General features: G+C 39.6%; 1 protein-coding gene and 1 long non-coding RNA gene across 7 annotated transcripts in view; one reads left to right on the top strand and one right to left on the bottom strand.

The window, feature by feature from the left end:
• The window catches only part of SMAD5 (SMAD family member 5), a 49,214-nt gene extending 30,047 nt beyond the window's left edge, over positions 1-19,167 (bottom strand). Inside the window, exons 1-2 of one of the 5 annotated variants that reach the window (XM_069091891.1) lie at positions 18,934-19,167; positions 3,678-3,907 (exon numbers count right to left, since the gene is read on the bottom strand). The gene's annotated coding sequence lies outside the window, so the exon portion shown is untranslated. Of the gene's footprint in view, positions 1-3,677; positions 3,908-17,602; positions 17,701-18,638; positions 18,788-18,933 lie in introns of those variants that run through there. The other 4 variants (XM_069091892.1, XM_069091890.1, XM_069091894.1 and 1 more) reach the window with 4 other exon arrangements.
• The window catches only part of LOC138164245 (uncharacterized), a 102,199-nt gene continuing 99,805 nt past the window's right edge, over positions 17,655-20,048 (top strand). The window contains exon 1 of one of the 2 annotated variants that reach the window (XR_011169016.1): positions 17,655-18,197. This is a non-coding gene — a long non-coding RNA (uncharacterized lncRNA). The remainder of the gene's footprint in view (positions 18,198-20,048) is intronic. The other variant, XR_011169017.1, reaches the window with a different exon arrangement.

The following is a 20,048-nucleotide window of genomic DNA, read 5'->3' as shown; positions in this document are numbered from 1 at the left end:
TCTTTGGTGGACTATCATTCACCTTCAATTTGCTTAGCATGGTTGTTCCCCAGGACACAGTCCTGGGCTCTCTTCTCATCTCTCTTGAAAATTGCATTATATAGTTTAGATTTAAGTTTCATCTCTACAACAAATGAATTCTGACTCTATTGTAACCAACACATTTTCTCTCTTGAATTCCAATAAAGTATCATCCACTCCCTCCCTAGGTATTTGGAATCTAACATCTAATATCCCAATGAGCTATAGGAAATAGAAATGGTACTTAGGGACAAGGCCAGGCATACACAAAAGAAATCTGTGATAGAGGCGACAATCTTGAAAGAAATGTGGTACTACTTTACAAGATACCCAAAAGAATGGGGGAATAAGGCCATCTAGAGAATAATCTATAATTGAACCTCCTTTCTCACTCTTCTGAAATCAGAGAACACTCTTCAAATTAAATTCTATTAAGCAGTTACTATGTGCCAGGCACTAGGCTAAGTACTAAGAAGAAAGGCAAAGAGAGTGCTCTCAAACTTATAGTCTAACGAGGGAGATAATATGCAAACAACTAAGTACAAACAAGATATATAAGGGTCAAACTGGAAATAATCTCAGTGGGAACTCACTAAGGATCTTTAGGTGGGAACTGAAGGAAGCTAGAAAAACCAAGAGACAAATATGAGGAAGGAGAGAATTACAGACACAGAAGACAGAAAGTGAAAATGCCCCAAGTCAGGAGAAAGAATATCTTGTTTGAGGAACAATGAGGAGGCCAGTGTTAATGAACTGTAAAGTATGATGCCAGTAGGGTGGAGAGATGGAGGGGTGGAATAAAGCCTAGAAAAGTAGGAAGGGACCAAGTTATGAAGGGCTTTGAATGGCAAACAGATTTTATATTTCATCTTAGAAGTGACAGAGATTCATAACTGAATAGAAGAGTGACATAGTCAGATCAATTTCACAGCTGAGTAGAGGATGGACTGGAGTGGGAAAACATCTAAAGCAGGGAGACCCATGATAAGGCTGATGAAGTGAATAAGGGCCTGCACATGGGTGATGGCAGTGTGAGAGGAGGTAAGGGGTCCTATATAAGATATTATGAATCAACAGTACTTGGCAATAAATCTTTCAAAGTCAATTAAGTTTTAATGATAACAACGGTGAGATCTTATATTCTGTAAACATTTTAGTCAACTTTATTTTCATGTTATTTTGTGCCATACCAAGGAAATTTTCCTATCTATAGTTTATTGGTTTTCTCAATATTTTATAACTGTAAATTACTTACTTCTGCTGTTTGGTTAACATGAGAATCTAGTAGCTGTTCCTTTTGGCTTACCTAGGGGAGGGAGGGAACGAGGAGTCCTATTTATCTAACATTAGATTAATTGGAATACTTTCTTAATTGGCATTTTGCTTATTTTTATTTATTACTCCAAGATTCTGTAGGCTTTCCTAAAACATGAAAATGAAAGGGAACAGTATACAAATTACACTGATTATGCCTAAATATTTATGCATTTACATCTATGCAAATATCAATTGCTAAACAAGATCAAAAGGGTCATAAAGGAATGTATTATTAATAACATGGCAACTGGCAATTGTATTTTAAGTTTACAAAGAACTTTACATTTTTTTCACCAGATCTGTGATTTTATTGGGGTCATCACTTTGAATACCTATTTTCCTGACTCTGAAGCCACTAACCTCTCTAGTTCATGTTTATCATATCATGCTGAGACTTCTACAAGTCTCTTAAATTTTTACTTGTTCTTTTTAACAATCCTGTAGGGTAGATATTATAAGTATTGTAATCCCCATTTTATAGATGCAGAAGTAAATGATTAGAGAAATTAAGTAAAATAGTTAAGGTCCTTGAAAGCTGAAACTTTATAATTTTTTTGTCTTTGTATCCCCTAAGTACCTTGTATAGTGCCTTATATTTTTTTGCTATGTAAATGAATATTTAATTTTATTATTTTTATTTTTTCCGATTATGGGTAAAAACAATTTTTTTTACATTAGGTTTTTTTTAAGTTTTGATTTCTAAATTCTCTCCTTCCCTCTTTCTCCTCCTCCCTCACTGAGAAGGTAAACAATTTGATATAGGTTAGTCATGTGCAGTCAAGCAAAACATTTCTATATTAGTCATGTTATGAAAGAAAATACAGACACCAAACAAATAAATAAATGAAAATAAAGAAAGTTTTTAAAAAGTAAACTTCAATCCACATTCAGACTGTCAGTTCTCTCTCAGGAGGCTGATAGCATTTTTCATCATAACTCCTTCAGAACTGTCAGATCACTGTATTGCTGAAAATAGCTGAGTCATTCACAGCTGATCATTGTATAACACTGCTGTTACTGTGTATCATGCTGTTCTGGTTCTGCTGCTTCACTTTGCATCAGTTCATGTAAGTCTCTCCAGGCTTTTTCTGAAAGTAACCTAGTTGTCATTTCTCGTAACATCACAATCATATACCACAACTTATTTAGCAATTCTTTAATAGATGGGCAGCCCTTCCACGACCAATTCTTTGCCACCACAAAAAGAGGTACAATAAATATTTTTTTACAATAGGTCTTTTTCCCTTTTTTCAGAAAAATCTCTTTGTAATACAGATCTAATAGCAGTATTCCTGGGTCAAAGGGTATGCACAGTTCCGAAGCCCTTTGGACATAGTCCAAATTGTTTTCCAGAACAGATGGATCAGTTCACAATTCCACCAATAGTGCATTAATGTCCCAATCCTCCCACATTCTTTCCAATATTTGTCATTTTCCTTTTCTGTAATATTAGCCTATCTGTTAGGTGTGAGGTGGTATCTGAGAGTTGTTTTAATTTGCATTTCTCTAATCAATAAGGACTGAGGCCATTTTTTAATATGACTACAGAGAGCTTTGATTTCTTCATCTGAAAGATATCTATATTCATACCTTCTGACCTTTTGGCAACTGGGGAATGACTTGTATTCTTATAAATTTAATTCTCTATATACTTAAGAAATGAGGACTGTGTCAAATAAAACTGCTGTAAAAACTGTTTCCAGGTTTCAGCTTTCCTTCTAATTTTGACTGTACTGATTTTGTTTGTGCAAAAACTTCTTTAAAAAATAAATTTTTTTAGGGGTGGCCAGGTAGCACAGCGAGTAAGAGCACCAGCTCTAGTGTCGGGATCACCTGGAGATCAAATCCAGGTTAAGACACTTAGCACCCACCCAGCAGAAATAACTGGCCTTGTAACCTTGAGCAAGTTACTTAACCCCAATTGCTTAGGGGAGGCCAGGTGGCTCAGAGAGTAAGAGCACCGGCTCCAGGGTCGGGATGACATCCGGGCTGAGATACTTAGCACCACACCCAGAAATAACTGGCCATGTAACCTTGAGCAAGTTATTTAACCCCGATTACTTTAAAATAAACAAATAAATAAATAAAATTTTCCCAATTACATGTAAAGATAATTTTTAACATTCATTTTTGAAAATTTTTGAGTTCCAAATTTTCTCACTCCCTCCCCTCCTCCTCCTCAAAAAAGTAAAAAATTTAAATAGGTTACGTATGTGCCATCATGTAAAACATATCTCCGTATTAGCCATGTTGTGAAAGAGACAGACCAAAAGTAAAAAACAAAACCAAAAACCACAAAAAAAAGGTAAAGAAAGGGAAAATAGTATACTTTGACCTACATTCAGACTCCATCAGTTCTTTCTCTGTATGTGAACGGCATTTTCCAGCATGAGTCCTTTGGAATCGTCCTATATCACTGTATTGCTGAGAACTAAATTATTCATAGGTGATTATCTCACAACTTTGCTGTTACTGTTGTACAGAGGTCTCCTGGTTCTGCCTACTTCACTTTGCATCAGTTGATGTAAGTCTTTCCAGGTTTTTCTGAAATCTGCCTGCTTGTTATTTCCTATGGGATAAGAGTATTCCATTACATTCATATGTCAAAATTTGTTCCACTATTGCTCAATTGATGGGCACCCCCTCCATTTCTGATTCTTTGCCACCACAAAAAGAGCTGCTGTAAAGATTTTTTGAACACATGGGTCCTTTTCCCTTTCTTATGATATCACTGGGATAGACTCAAGAGTGTCACTGTTGCATCAAAGGGTACTATGAAATAACATTTTAATTTAATCAAAATTATCCATGTCATATTCCATAATCTCTTATGATTTCTCTTTTTCCTGTTTACCATTTTAAACTTCTCTTGAGTCTTATGTTTGAATGTCAAAATTTCTATTCTCTTCTATTTCTTTTCATCAAGAATGCTTGAAAGTTCTTTATTTCAGCGACTGAGTCAAGATGGCACAGTAGAAGCAGGACCTCTGCTGGGCTCCAGCTTCTACCTTCCCCAATCCATGTAAAAGGGGGCTCTAAACAAACTTTAGAGCTGCAGAACCCACAAAATGACACAGAGAAGCTAACCTCCTGCTGAGGAGAGCCCAGCAGGCCGGCCAGCCCAGTGCTTTGGGAGCCCAGCCCAGCCCCACACCTAGGCTTTAGCCCCAGGGCAGGCCTGACCAGCCGCCAGCTGGAGGGACCCCAGATCAGCAGCATCTGTGGCCGTTTCCATAATTGTCAACACATAGATGGAAAGGACAAAGTGAAAGGTCAGTGCAGTCTGCACTTTGGGACCCAGTAAGTGGGAGTGCATGGCTTTTGCCCCCTGGGGCGAGAAGCTGCTGAGACGCTGGCACAGCCAGCCAGTGCCGTGTGGCAGCTTCAGCTCCTGGCCTGCAGAGTGCAGGGGGACCAATCACCAGAATGAGGGATAATCTCTCTTGCTTCAACCTGCTTGGATCTGGATTGCAGTCTAGGGTAGAGGTCCTGGGCTGTGTGTCCAGACTGCCAGAGAGTGTGGAGACCTCAGAGAGGGCACCCATATAATACCTCCAGCAGCTGAGAAAACCCCAGCGTTTGGGGCGAAAGCTCCCCTGTCTGGTGGCAGAGTCCTACTGTGGCAATAAGCCACAGTGACTGAGTCAAGTGACTGAGGGGTGACATGACCAGGCAAAGGAAACAAAGCAGACAGAAAATTGCAACATTAGACTCCTATTTTGGGGACAAAAGGGAGCAAGGCATGGAACAGGAAGAAGACAGTGAAGTCAGAACTCCTGCACCAAAAGCTTAAAATACAACCTGGTTACAGGCCATAGAGGACCTTAAGAAGCAGATAAGAGAAGTGGAGGAAAAACTGGAAAGAGAAATGAGAATCATGCAAGAAAATTATGAAATGAGAGTCAACAGCCTGACTGAGGAAAATCAAACCTTAAAAAATAGACTAACTCAAATAGCAATGAGGAGAAGAATGCCTTAAAAAGCCAAATTTGCCAGATGGGAAAAGAATCTCAAAAGCTCAATGAGGAAAATCACTGCTTCAGAATTAGATTGCAGTAAATGGAAGCTAATGACTTTATGAGAAATCAAGATGCTGTTAAACAGATCCAAACAAATGAAAGAATAGAAGGCAATGTGAAATATCTCATGGGAAAAACCACTGACCTGGAAAATAGATCGAGGAGAGATAATTTAAAAATTATTGGACTACCTGAAAGCCATGACCAAAGTAAGAACCTAGAAATCATCCTCCAGGAAGTTCTCAAAGAAAACTGCCCTGATGTTTTAGAACCAGAGGGCAAAATAGAGGTTGAAAGAATCCACCGATCACCTGCTGAAAAAGATCCCAAAAAGAAAACCCCTAGGAATATTATAGCCAGGTTCCGGAATTCCCAGATTAAGGAGAAAATGTTACAAGCAGCCAGGAAGAAACAATTTGAATATTGTGGAAACACAACCAGGATAACCCAGGATCTGGCAGCTTCTACATTGAGGGATCGAAGGGCTTGGAATATGATATTCCAGAGGTCAAAGGAGCTGGGATTAAAACCAAGAGTCACCTACCCAGCAAAACTGAGTATCATGTTTCAGGGGAAAATATGGTCATTCAGTGGAATAGAGGACTTTCAAGCATTCTTGGTGAAAAAATCAGAGCTGAAGAGAAAATCTGACATTCAGATACAAGAAGCAAGAGAAGCATGAGAAGGTAAACAGGGAAAAGAGATCATAAGGAACTTATCAAAGTTGAACTATTAACATTCCTACATGGAAAAACAATAATTATAATTAATGAAACTTTTTTCAGTAGTTGAAGGGAATAGAAATATATATATATATATATATATATATATATATGTGTGTGTGTGTGTGTGTGTGTATGATGGTATATGGGCATATGAATACATATGTGAATGTGTGTATATATGTTTACAGGTATACATAGATAGAGGGCACAGGACCAATTTAACAGGAAGGGATGATACTTAAAAGGTGAAATTAAGAAGTGAGAGAGGAATATAATGAGAGGAGATGGGGGGAAACAGAATGGGGTAAACTATCTCATATAGAAGAGGCAAGGGTAAAAGGTTACAATGGAGGGGAAGAATAGGAAGGCAAAAGGGAATGGGTCAACCTTATTGCCATTGAATTTGGCTTGAGGAGGGAATGAAATACACACTAAAAAGTGTATCTCACCCTCCAGGAGAGTAGGGGGGAAGGGGATGAGAGGAGTGATGATAGAAGGGAGGACAGGCTGGGGGGGAGGGAAGTTGGGAGCACCCACTTTTGAAAAGGGATGGGATGGGTGCGGCCAGGTAGCACAGCAAGTAAGAGCATGGGCTCCAGTGTCGGGATGACCTGGGGATTGAATCCCGGGCTCAGACACTTAGCACCCACCCAGAAACACCTGGCTGTGTAACCTTGAGCAAGTTACTTAACCCCAATTGCTTTAAAAAAAAAAAAAAAGAAAAGGGATGGGATCAAAGTAGAGATAGAACAAGTAGGAGGTGGGATAGGAGGGAGGGAAATATAGTCAGTCTTTTACAATATATCTACTATGTTATTGTTTTGCATTAGCCACACATGTACAACCTATAATGAACTGCTTATCTTCCCAGTAAGGGTGGGAGACAAGGAAGGAAGGGAATGAATCTGGAATTCAAAGTTTTAAAATCAAATGTTAAATATATATACACATACACATATATATATATATATAAATATATACATATATATACTATTATTAATACTATTTTACATGTAATTGGGAAACAAGATATACAGGCACTGGGGCATAGAGATCCACTGGAAAAGTCGAAGGGGGTATGGGAGAAAATATGGGAGAGAGTAGATTGGAGGAGGGGATATCCTGTGGGACCGCTATTTTGGCGCAGTAGGTAGGGGAAAAACGGGGAGAAAATTCGTAACTCAAAAATCTGGCAAAAATGAATGATGTAAATCAGAAGTTAATAAAGCATTTGAAAAAAAAATTAGTCTGGATGTGAACCTAGATATATCCAGCCTCTATTGATCAATCAATAAACTATTAATGTTAAAGAATTTTACTTAAGCCCCCCTCCCCCCCAAAAAAAACCACAAAAATGAAAATTGCTCAGGATAAGATTTGGAGGGGCTGATTTGTACATACCTAACAAGTATCAATATGAATATAATCACAAAACTACGAAAGTACACACTCTTCCAGAAGAAGCACAGAATTTTTCAAAGTTAAATGTCCAACTATTCTAATCTATACCTAGAAAACTTCTCTCTACAACATCCCAGACAAGTAGTCATCTAGCCATGCTTGAAAATACTCAATGGTAGAAAACCTAATGCAATCAAGTTGCTCTGGGTCTATTAGATATCCCCCGATAGCCCAAACTGAGAACAATTTCATCCACACTCCTATTCTTTTCCCCCACTTAAAATCACAGATCACTAACACCAGAAGGGACCTAATACATCAGGGGTTCTTTTGGCAGTCTGGTACTGACTATGGATTCCTTAAGATGATGGTGTTAAATGAATGAAATACATAGGAATACAAAGAAAGAGAATTCTATTGAAATAGCTATCAAAATTTGCCAAGTCTATACTCTGTTCAAAGATGGATTAGGTCAACCAATAAATAAACATTTATAAAGCACTGATTATGTGCCAAGCACTGCAGCTACAAAAATAGGCAAAAGACAGTTCCTGACTTGAAGGATCTCACACTCTACTAGGGCAGACAACAAATATATACAATCAAGGCATATACAGGATAAATAGGAAATAATTAAGAGAGGGAAGGCAGTATAATTAAGAGGGACTAAGAAAAGTTTCTGTTGAAGAAGGAATTTTAGTTGGAACTTTTAAGGAAGTGAGGAGAGTCGGAGGCAGAGATAAGGAGGAATATATTCCAGGCATGAAGAACAGTTAGAGAAAATTCGTGGAGTCAAGAGATGGAGTATCTTGTTTGAGGAACAGCAAGGAGCTTATTGTTTAGTTGTCTGACTTTGTGACCCCATTTGGGGTTTTCTTGGCAAATATACTGGCTTGCCATTTCCTTCTTCAGGTCACCTTAAAGATAAGGAACTAAGACAAAGTAGTTTAAATGATCTACCTAGGGTCACATAGCTAGTAAGAGTCGGAGTCTAGATTTCAAGTCAGGAAGAGGAATCTTCCTGATCTTAGGCCCAGCACTCTATTTACTGAGTCATCTAGCTACCCCTCAAGGAAAAAAGAGTGATCAATAGTGTTAAGGGCTTGGAGAGAAGTCAACGGCAATGAGGGGTAGAAAAAAGGTTACTGGAAACTAAGGGATCACTGGTAACCTTGAAGAAAGCAGTTTAGGGGGAATAATGAAGTGGAAGTCAGAGTGTTAAAAGAGTTAAAAGAGAGACATTTTAAGGAGTTTAGCTACAAACAGCAGAAGAGATATAGGATGATAATTAGCAGGGATGAAGGATCAGTTGAGTGTTTTCTGAGGACAGGGAAGACATTGGTATATTTATAGGCAGTAGGCAATGAGCAAGTAGACAGAGAGAGATTAAAAATAAGTGACAGAGTGGGATGACAGAAGGTGCAATCTCTTGGAGGAGATGGGAAAGGATGGGATCATGTGAGCAGGTAGAGAGGGGTTAGCTTTGGTAGGGAGTAGGACCACCTCATCGTGTGAGACATGAAAGAGGACAAAACAGTGATAGAAAACATATGAGTACCACGAGATGAGGAAGAGAGAAGAGGGAAACTCATCACTGAATGGCCTCAATTTTTTTTCTGTGACATAAGACAAGGATCTCAGGTGAGAATGTGGGGGAAGGAGGAGCTCTAGGGGGTTTGAAGAGGGATGAAAAGGTCTGGAAGAGTCACTTTGAAAGATGGGATAATGAGTTTAAAAGGCAGGCACAGAAAGATGTCCTAGCACCACTTAAGGGCCTAGTTGAATCTGTGTAACATAAATTTACAGTGAATGAAATCACAATAGTTGCATGATTTTCTCCACCTTCATTAAGTAGCCTATCTGTAGAAGCAAAGGTAGTGAATAATGGCAGTGACCTAAAGCTAAGGTTCAGTAGGAAATCATAAGATGATGATAATATAATATAATCACCATAATGACAAGGGGCCTAGGGATTCAAGGGAGGAAGGAAGTATAGAGTTGAACTTGTTCTTCCATCAAAAAGTCCCAATGGAGGTAAGAGGAGAGAGCACCTAGTGCAGGGAAGATGGTCTGGGAGAGAACTGAGAGGTCAAGGTACCAGAAGTCACAGTGCAGATAAAATCTAAGGTTTTGTTAGGAAATGCAGAAGGTAAAAAAAAAAAAAAAGTTAATAGAATGATAGGGTAGAATTTCCAAATTCTTTAAAGAGGAAGATGTAAATCTGTGGATTATAGCAAGATCAAAAATATGACAATCTTAATGTGTGACTGAGGCAGGGGGAAAGATTAGCTCACAGGAAGTGAGTACAGTGAGGAACCGAGTGGTTCAATTATTTGAAGGAGACTCAATAACATATGGTAAAATTCCCTAATATGAGGACAGAAGTTAGGAAGGAAAGAAAAATTGTAAGTCATGTGTTGAACTCATTGAGGACAGAAGAGGAGTTAACCTGGAGGTCTATATTAGAGTACTTATTAGGATTTTGATTGAGTGGTAGATATGAATAACATGAAACTCAAAGGAGTAGAGGTTACTGAGGGCTGGAAGAAGAGAACTTGGATGTGGCAACAGAGAGCAAAGAGTAGTCCAATTCCTTCACCTCCACCAGTGAGTCAAGAGAAATAAATGAAGGTGTAGCCAATATGAGAAAGAGTAGCAAGGGAGGTTATGTCATCAGGGGAAGTCTGGTTTGAGTCATATCTAGTAGATGGAAAGAACAGAAGAGGAAAAAATTTAGGACGAAGGAAAGTGTGTTGCCTATGGAACATGCATTCCACAGGGCACAGTGAAAGGACTCAATGATAACTGATGTAGATCACAGCAACCATAAAAGTTTAGAGGAGAGGGAATACACATGAAGGGTGAGGGGGTCTGAGAGGAATGGGACTTGATCTGAGCCTTGAAGGATTAGCAAAGAGAAACAGGAAGGTAACCTACAAAGGGGAACTACTAAAGCAGATTTGAGGAGGAAGTTTGAAGGCAGAGTATTCTAAATGAGGGGGAGAAAGGGTAAATAGCTATGGTTACAGCAGAGAAATCCAATGAGATAAGGTAGGTGCAGTCAAGATTTTTGGAGCCAAGTAATTTCATTTTCAGGCTAAAATCTTGAACTTTCCTTTGTTTCCAGTAGGGAGTGCCTGAAGGGTTGGGGAGATGGAGAAAAAGGTCTAAAGCATTATGTGGAAAATTTTCATCTGGCAGGGGTATCTATGGTTGGAAAGCAAAGAAGTGAGAAACAATGAGAAGATCTGCCAAGTACATCTGTGAAATAATAAGAGTTTAAAGTAGGGTGGTAGAAATGAGAAAGACAGGACATATGTGATAGATATTACAAAAACATTTAAAAGCTCAAAATCAAACTTTTTAAGAGTCCTTCCAGTTGAAATTGACTTTCTCCCAATGTTTCACTCACTCTTGATAGTTTCAGTCCATACTAGTCAATAGCCCTAAAGAACTTTCCCCAACAAAGATAAAAGAAACTTTTAAAAAACTCCATCTGAAATTTGTTAATGCATTGGTGTGGTTTCCTTATCTGAAAAATGAGGGGGACAGACTAGATGACCTCTGAGGTCCCTCGAAACTCTAATTCCATGATCCCATAATGTAGGAAATGAGAATAACAAAAACGGCTACTGAAAAGTAAGCCCAAGACCTAAAGGTTATCAAATATGTGAGCATTCTGCACTCATATATAAAGGCTTTAAGTATGTATCTTATATGGGGGTGGCTAGGTGGCAAAGTGAATAGAGCACTGGCCCTGGAGTCAGGAGGACCTGAGTTCAAATTTGGCCTCAAGACACTTGATACAATTACTAGCCTCGTGACTTTGGGCAAGTCACTTAACCCCAATTGCCCACCAAAAAAAAAAATCTTACAGACCATGAATTTAGTAACAATGTATGTCTTATTGGCTGTACTTGAGCTTTCAAAACTAAAGAGCAGCAAAGCTTGTGGCAGCATCATACTAAAAGAAACATTCAATCAAACTAACAAAAAATTAAACTTTTTTTGCAATCACAAAAAAAGCCCTAGGCTCACACACTCCCAGAATGAGATGAGCTTCAATGAAGCCTCCAGTTTCCCTCTCAATCTGCTTTAAATTCTAATTAATTTTGAGCAATTATCTAATGCCAGAAAAAATGATCAGAACGACTTTATTTTTATTTATAGTTCTAATTTTCTTTTTGTAAAAAACAAAAAAAAAAAAACCAACAAAAAACATGACATGTTTGTGGTGACTCTAACAAACTAATCCTAGCCACAAATTATTGAAGATGCTCCATGTACTTAACCTGGCAAGTAATATGGAATTTCATTTGGGGCTAAGGGGAGAGAGAATTTTTTTTTTTAAATCCATTAGCCCTTGGACAATCCTAGGAGGAACTGGAGGGTGGGAAGAGAAGGTATTCTACTTTCCATATATGGTTCAGAAAAATAGATATTCCCCATTATAATTCTTTTGGAAAGAGTCTAGTGAATCCCTCCCTTCTATAACCTATACTCCTTTCTGAACGTTTTCTTCCACATCAAGTAGGTCTAGTGTTGACTGAAACTACCACGAGTGAGACATGTCTTGCCCTCTCCTTTTTCCTCTTGTGCATTGCAGTATAATCTTGACTATGACTTTGAGGAGGTTCATGTGCTACAAGTCAAACCACTACCATAGCACCTTGATCACCATCTCCTCTCGGATCCAGGTGTAGATATAACCCAGTACCTTGGGCCCAAGAGCCTTAGGAATATCAATATTCCCCAAGAATGCTGACCTTCCTCCAGGCCAGGCTCCACAGACATCAATAAGGTAAGAAATCACAGAGGGGGTTCACTTTTCTCATCATGAAAAGGAGCTGTTTCAATGACCACCAGCTGGCAGATGAGCAAAGGAGCCCTGGAATGAATATACCTCCAAGATGGCTAGTCCTACTTCCAGCCCAGTTCTAACAGCCATCATTCAGGGAAGCAATTCCTGTGGAGAGGAGGCTGGCCATTCCCAATAACTGGCACCCATAGCAAGTCAGGCAAACTAGCCTAGTTGAAACTGTGAGGAGCCTTTGAAGAAAGAGTAGGAAGCAAATACTTCCTCTCAGTAGTTAAACCATCACCACCACCTTGACTATCATTTATACTCAGAGTTCACTGAAAACTGCCCAGAACTCTGAACCTAAGACTTTTGGGAATAGCAATGCTTCCATCACAGTGCCCATACCCATCATCCTGGGCCAAGAGCACCCCTGCAGAGATGCATCCTGGCAATTGTTCCTATAGATGCTAGAGTCACAAGTTATAAGACGACCCAAAAAGAAAAGTCCTTGCCAGCAAAATCTCTGGCACTGTCAAATGGTCCAACATCAGACTGATATAAGATTTTTTAAGTAGAAATGACATTAAAGAAGAATAAGTAATACCATCTCTTTGCCGCTATACCTTACAGACATAGGATCTTTCCATAAAACTTGCACCTGAAAGCTTCTCTGTTTTTCACCCCCTAGAACAACATGAGCTCCTTGAGAGCAGGGGCTATTTTACTTTTACTTTCCTATCTGTATCACACTGCTTTGAATGTAGTAAGGCCTTAATAAATGCTTTCTGTCACTCATTCATTTGCCAATTGTTACTTTTGAGGTTAAGCTTCAAGTTTCATTCATCATTAATTGAAGAAAAGCACTGGACTTTTGGAACTATACCAGATGGGTTTATTTAGTTTTTAATTTAAAAAGAAAATCTCATTTTTATTTTCTGGCCATAGTCTAAGAGATGAGCCAAGATGTACAGTTTAATACCATACTATGTTCATGGAACATATCTGATAAACTTCACGTATTTCAAAGGATAGTGAGTGAAGTGTTGCTGGCAGAAAAAAGGTCTATGAAATAATTCAGATTATCTTTCAAGAGAGCATGGGAGAGAGAATCAAATTCATTACAAAGTCTGGGGAAGGGAGATATGTGATACCATAGGTACCAGTTAGGGGAATCCCCTTTATCTATATTTTTGCATCTGAGAAACTCAAGAGCCAGAGGATAAGGTTCTTAATATTAATAAAAATCATGGAATCTTAAGACTTCAGTGTTAATAAGAATTTCTCATAAAACTTGGTTTGCAGTTTCCAATTTTTTTTAATATCTAGAATCTTGTTCTTCCCAAAATTCTAATATTCATATTCATTAGTGCTGAACCAATGCTATTCTCATGTATCATTTTTGTATCTGAATTATTTTTACATGTGTTAAGCAAAATAATAATAATAATGATAATAACAAAAAACCCTCCAAAAAAAGAAAGGAATAAAGAAATATCCCTCCTACAATAAACTCAAAATGTGCTCATTCAGGCTTTACTTAAGGCCTCCACTAAGGGAAAATCCACTACCCTACTGAGGCAATTCATGTCACCACTGGATTTCTCTAATGCAAAGCTTTTAACCTGGGGTCCAAAAAAATTTTTTTAAATATATTTTGATAGTTCTATTTTCAATAGAATTTGTTTCCTTTATGATACTCTGTATTTTATTTAGTTCATTTAAAAATATTATTCTGAAGAGTTCATAGGCCCTATAATGCCAAAGATGTCCATGACACAAACAAGTTTAAGAATCCCTTCTGTAATTGATACAAGTGTTTGTCTCTTTGCAACTTTGACCCAATGCTTCTAGCTTTGCATTCTGGATCCAAAGAAAACAAACCCAATCCCTCCTCCATGTGACAGCCCTACAAATACCTGAACACAATTATTTATCTTTTCTTTTCCAGGCTAAGCATCACACCATTTCTTTCCTTCAACTGATCCTCACACAACATTTTACTTTTAATTGTTCTTCATATATAGCTAATAAAATAATAACAAGATATCTATATGGCACTTTAAGGTTTGCAAAACCCTTTGTATACATTAGAGGCTACTAGGTAGATAGTATAAAGGACTAACTACATTCTGAAGTTATAATAAAATGTGAAAATTATAAACCCTACTCCACTAACATCAGGTAAAGTGAAAGGTAAAAGTAACATATTAGTTCATCATTTTAAAATATTATATAAAATGAGATGGACAGACTATAGTATAAAAAGATTCAAAGTCAATAACCTGCTCAGAGAAAATACTCTAATTTATAAAATCTGCTTACAATTTACAATACTGGATACAAAAATTATTTTATTACAACATTTTTCTTCATAACCAAGATGAGGCTCAACAAAATAGAAAAAAAAGTTGAGATTTTCTATAAGAACGAGGCCTCAATTTTAGTTTAGTCCATTTAGCTATCCAAAGTAATGTCAAAACTAATGTAAAATTCAAGAATTGTCCATTCTCCTGGAAAAAAAAAATTACTGAACTCTAGGTATCCGATCTTTTAGAACTGGAAGAGCATCCCCAGAGCAGTCAATGAAAACTGAATCTGTGCTTTGACATTAGAAATCAAGCCAGTCTTTTTAAAGAAATCACTGATTTCAACAATCCTTCATAACTCTTTTTAGGTCCAAGTCTTCTATTTTATTAAACACAGACACAGAAACGATACCTGTTAGAGATAAGGTAAAAGCAGAGGATAAACAACAAGCAAGCAGCAAATGTTGGGAAGATCAAGCAGAAAATATATAAAAAGCATCTTAATCTTAGCAAACCTCAAAGAACTATACAAATGTAAACTATTATGTGTGCTAGGTAATGTGCTGGACTCCCAGGAAGAAACAGCCTTCAAATTTCAGGAAGGAAGAGACCTTCACTTATCCAAATTTTAGGGGCGGACAGCAGGGATGGGACACCAATAGAGAGCTGTAATACACAATTACACAACAGTATTGTGAAACTGCCAAACAATATACAATGTGAGGTGAACAGGAGAAGCTTGTGGGAAAGAAGGGAAAGTTATCCAAGGCATAGGGCCCACCTGAAATAGGCAAAGGTGTAGAGGCAGGAAAATATAGGGTCCAATTTTACGGGTGCAAAATACGTAATGGTAGTTAACATTTGGGTAGTACCAGTCAGGAGGCCTTTGAATATACATTATTTCCAAATCTAGTTCATCCGTAATAATCTTTCTTATACAGAGACATGAACATGCCATTTATCTGCTTAAAAAAATATATCAGTAGCTATTAAGTAAAGTAAATATCAAGTAAAATAAACTACCATAAGGCATTCTATTGTCAAAGGTACCAAGCCGCAGCAGTGTTAAAAGGAAATCTTTTTACACTGGCCTAGAAGTCAAGAGACTGGGGTTTCAGTCTTAGTTCAAACAATTATTAGCTAAGAGATCTTGGGCAAATAATAGCTTTACTTTTGGGCCTCATAATTTTCTATCTGGTATAATATTTTTGTAATTTCCTATTGATATGATTCATTATGAAAATCCAATATGAAATACACCCAAATCTACTGAACTTTAAGCCAGAAAAAGTTCTAACAAATACTATTAATGCTGATCACAGGATTTTTTCCCCCTCTTTTAATAGTGAAAATATTCACTTTTAGAAAAATAAAAACTTATTCATGCAAACCTTATTACTAAACGTTTTAAAATATTAGAGTTCAAATTTCACATTGCAATTCTGAATATCAAGCTATATAAGGGTCAAATACTAATATTTTTGGTATCATACTTTATTTAATACCTATTATATTCTACATAGAAAATGCCTAATATTTAAACTTCCAAAACTCCAGAAAGCAGCAGCTTGGACTATATAGAAAGCAACAGACTGTCCACTGCAAAAAACAAAGGATTACTATAAACCATGAGGTTTGAGTTCATATTGAAAATAGGAAATAGGGTTCCCCAGGAACAAGTATGGTCCTACTCTGATATGTCTTCATATCTTAGCCAAGAACTAAAATTCAGAAATAAGGAAAGTAGAATTTACTTGTCTTTGCTTTACTACAGAATGAAGCTTTTAATAATTTTCCCAGCAACGTGTTGCATAACTAATGATAAAAAAAAAAAAATCTGACTCAAGTCTCATTAGTAACAACATTCTACCACTGTCTCCCACTCAAATTAATAGCTTACTTTGCCAGAGGGAAAAGAAACGAAACATATATCTATCTACCCATTTCTATGGCGCCTACAAGAGCAGCAGGAGATAAGACAGTAGGATACTTATCCAACATAAAAAAAAAAACAACACCATATCCATGTTCTCATTCATGCCTACACTTTCCCCACTAATGACTATATCATGTTAAATGAATCTACCTAATTAATATATCAGTAGGTCAGTTCTATGTTCTCATCTGGCTTTATCATCTAACAACTGTGACTGATATGGGGTGAAGAAGTGAGATACACTTTGCAGTAATGAGAAGATGGATCTGCAATGTCGTGGGAAGGAAGATAAAAAAGAATTTATTTTTCAATAACTAAGTCAAGTGCATAAAGAGAAAATATGAACGGGGGAGAATGGAGAGTGGACATAGCGTACAAGCAAAGGTGGTAAAGATTGTCATTAACCAATGACAAAAATAAGTCAAATCTAAATATAGTTATTTTAATGAAGACTCCTTTATGCAATGGTGTTGAATAAAATTAACCATCAGTCTTACACTTTGAATTTATGCTTTGAGATCTTACAGGGAAAAAATTTGCTGGCACTTGTGAATTTGTAAACAGCTTCCTTTAAGTTCATGAACTTGAAACACACAACTACCTCTGAATTTTATAATCATGTTTGGATAAATGTAAAAAAAAAAAATTTAAATCTTCCCAAATTTACTGCTGAAAATGCTGATAGAAATGTAGAACCTTCCTCAGCATCAAGTTTAGTAAGCACAATACTTTTGAATTTGCCAAAGGATAACTTTTTTTAAAAGATAAACTGAAAAACTAACGAATAGCTATAGACCAGGTACCCTGAGTTGAACAGAGTTGTCTGTCTCATTTCCATAAGAGAGTGTGCCAGTGGTGTTTGCTGCTAAGATAACTACACTCTTCAGTGCTGGGGAACAGGCAAGAGGTGACATCCCAAACAGACTTCAACATTTTCTCCAAAGAAAGATCAGGTAAACAAGATAGAGTAAGCACCACGCCCACTTATAGGCACAAGCGGCCAAGAACACTTTTTCAGGAAACAGTCTCTACAATGGAGACAGAGATGGGGCCCAGAGCACCCAGGCGTGCCTCACCTCCTGGCCCCACTGCTGCAACAGTGTATCCTCCTCTCTCCATCAAATCCAGAATTGGAACTTACCAGCTCCCTTCCCTGCAAGTTATCTCCTGTACACTGTTTAAAAAGAGATGTATTTTCATTAATAAACTTTATTTCGGTCTTCATTTATGTTTTCCTACGGTGAAATTTCATCCTAGGTTACCCGTTAGCCTTGCTGACTCCATCAACTCTAAATTTTGTGACGTCCAAATACACTTATGCAAAGACCTCTCTGGGCTAAGGGGCATGCTCAAATCCCAAGCGACACCCACTCAAAGTCCACACTCCCCAAACCCAATGAACCAGAGCCAGCAGGGAGGTTCACAAGCTGAAACTGCAGGTAAACGTTCCTCATGGAAGTGAGATTAGCCAGAGAAGGGTCAGTCGAACCGGAAGGGAGAGAATTATTCCGAGATGATCTCAGAATGCTGAAGACCAATCCCAAGGTGGTGAAGCCAAACCACCAAGGGCTGACGTCGTTACTGAAAGCAAGACCCACGTGAATTCTTTGGAAGGGAAGGAGAAGCTACCGCGCAATCAGGTGTGGGGAAGAGAGGAGAATTAATTATAAGGTGAGAGAGATTACTGGCTGTGACCTTGGGCGAGTCATTTTAGCACGCTAAGCCTAAGTAAAGCAGAGGTTAACTAGCTGATCTTTATAAAGTCTTTTTTTTAAATTCTCCGATTTCAAAAGAAGGAAAAAAGGGCACCAGCTTTAGACATGGGGGTCGCGGGCTGCAGAGACGCCCCTCTGGAAGCAGCAGGGGTTATAGGCCTACCTATCCACACCGGAAGCGCCTGGAAGCCGCCCCCGCCCTGCCCCTGCCCCTGCCCCCAGTGCGCCGGCCGTGTGGGGCTGCGGGCCTGGGAGGCCGCTGCACGATCTCTCGGGCGGCGCCCTTCCCCTCTCCCCAGGCTTTTCAGTCGGAGCTCGCGCGCCCTCCACTTGGGGATGAGGACCCTCGGGCTGGCCCGGCCTCGCTCCCGGCCCTGCAGGCCGCACTCCGCCTGACCTCTAAATCCCCGTCCCCTTCTCCTTGGTGGGAGGGCCCCGTTCCGCCGCCCGGCGCCCCGGACAGAGCAGGCGCTTTTCACGCCGCAGCACGACAGACTGCCGGGGCTGAGGCCGGGCCGCACCGGCGCTCGGCCCGCGCGCGTTCTCGCCGCCTGCACCCGCTAGCGGCCCGACCCCGGCGGGTCCCGGAAGCCGACGCGACAGGACCGGGGGAGGTGGGGAGGGCAGCCGCGGATCTCGGGGGGCGCCCCCCGCCCCCCGCCCCCCGCCCCAGCCCGCAAGGATCCACTTACAAGCCGAGTGCGGCAGGCGGGGGGAGGGGACGGGGAAGACTGTCCTCGCCGGGGCTCCGTGCGTTCTCGCCGGGCGCGGGCTGGTTTCCGCTCAGTGCAACTTTATTAGGATCCCGACTGCAGGAGACACGGCGCCCGCTCCCGGCCTGGCGGTCGGCGAGGACCCGGATGGTGGGGAAGGGCCGCGGCTGGGAAGGTGGCTGCCGCGGCGGCGCATGCGCAGAGGGCCCGGCCGCTCGGGGCTGCGGGAGTTGGAGCAAGCTGGGGGGGAAGGGTCGAAGCAGGGCTCTTCTCCAAAACTTGCGCTCCCTCCCAGACCTCCAAGGCCCCTAGCCCACATCCGTACCCACCAGCTGACAGAGTGGGTTCAAGTCAGAGCATCACTGCTCGAGAAGTGACTAAAACCTCATAAAAGCCCCCAAAAGGCTCTTCGACCTTCCCCAGCAGATTCGGGAAATACACATGGGAAGCGGGGGAGGGGAAGAAGATCTGTGTTTACCAGAATGCTGAAGCCCCTCCCTGCTCAGAGACTGCTTCAGGGCAGCTTTTTATCTGTTTGTTTGTTTGTTTGTTTTTTAAGATCATCTAATCCAGCCCTTTAATTTTACAGATGAGGAAATCTGAGGTCCGCCAAGGGGCAGTGATTTAGTCCAGGCCCAGTTCTGAAACTAGAGCCGAGTCTGTAGACTCCAGATCCAGTAGTCTTGACCCTAGCCCGCGCGTGCTTCCAACACTACATTGTATCACCCTCTCCCTCAATCACATACCACAAAATTAATAAATTACAATCTATCTACTCGTCTGGCCCTTTAGATTAGGAAAAGACCATTATTTCCAAGATCCAGAATGCTACTGATTCTGGTATGCTTTATCTTTGCAAATCAAAATCCTTTCCTCTTAGCTTATTTCTTTTAATTTTGATGGCTACAGGGGAAAAATAACTATCTATTAGATACCCTTCTCATAGTAAACGTTCCCTCAGTTCACAAAGCTAATTGTCCCAATACAAACATCTAAAATCCTTTTGAGTTTGAAGATCCTGTTAACCGTATTTGTTAACTCCTAGTCATGAACTATAGCTGTTTTATTTTGTATATTTCCCTAGAATAGAACTC

Source organism: Petaurus breviceps, unplaced genomic scaffold (assembly GCF_028583685.1).
Source record: "Petaurus breviceps papuanus isolate PSGF00001 unplaced genomic scaffold, PetGlider_PUasm1.0 189, whole genome shotgun sequence".
Lineage (NCBI taxonomy): Eukaryota > Metazoa > Chordata > Mammalia > Diprotodontia > Petauridae > Petaurus > Petaurus breviceps.
Note: the sequence above shows the minus strand (reverse complement) of the source record. Positions and strands in the feature narration are given on the sequence as shown.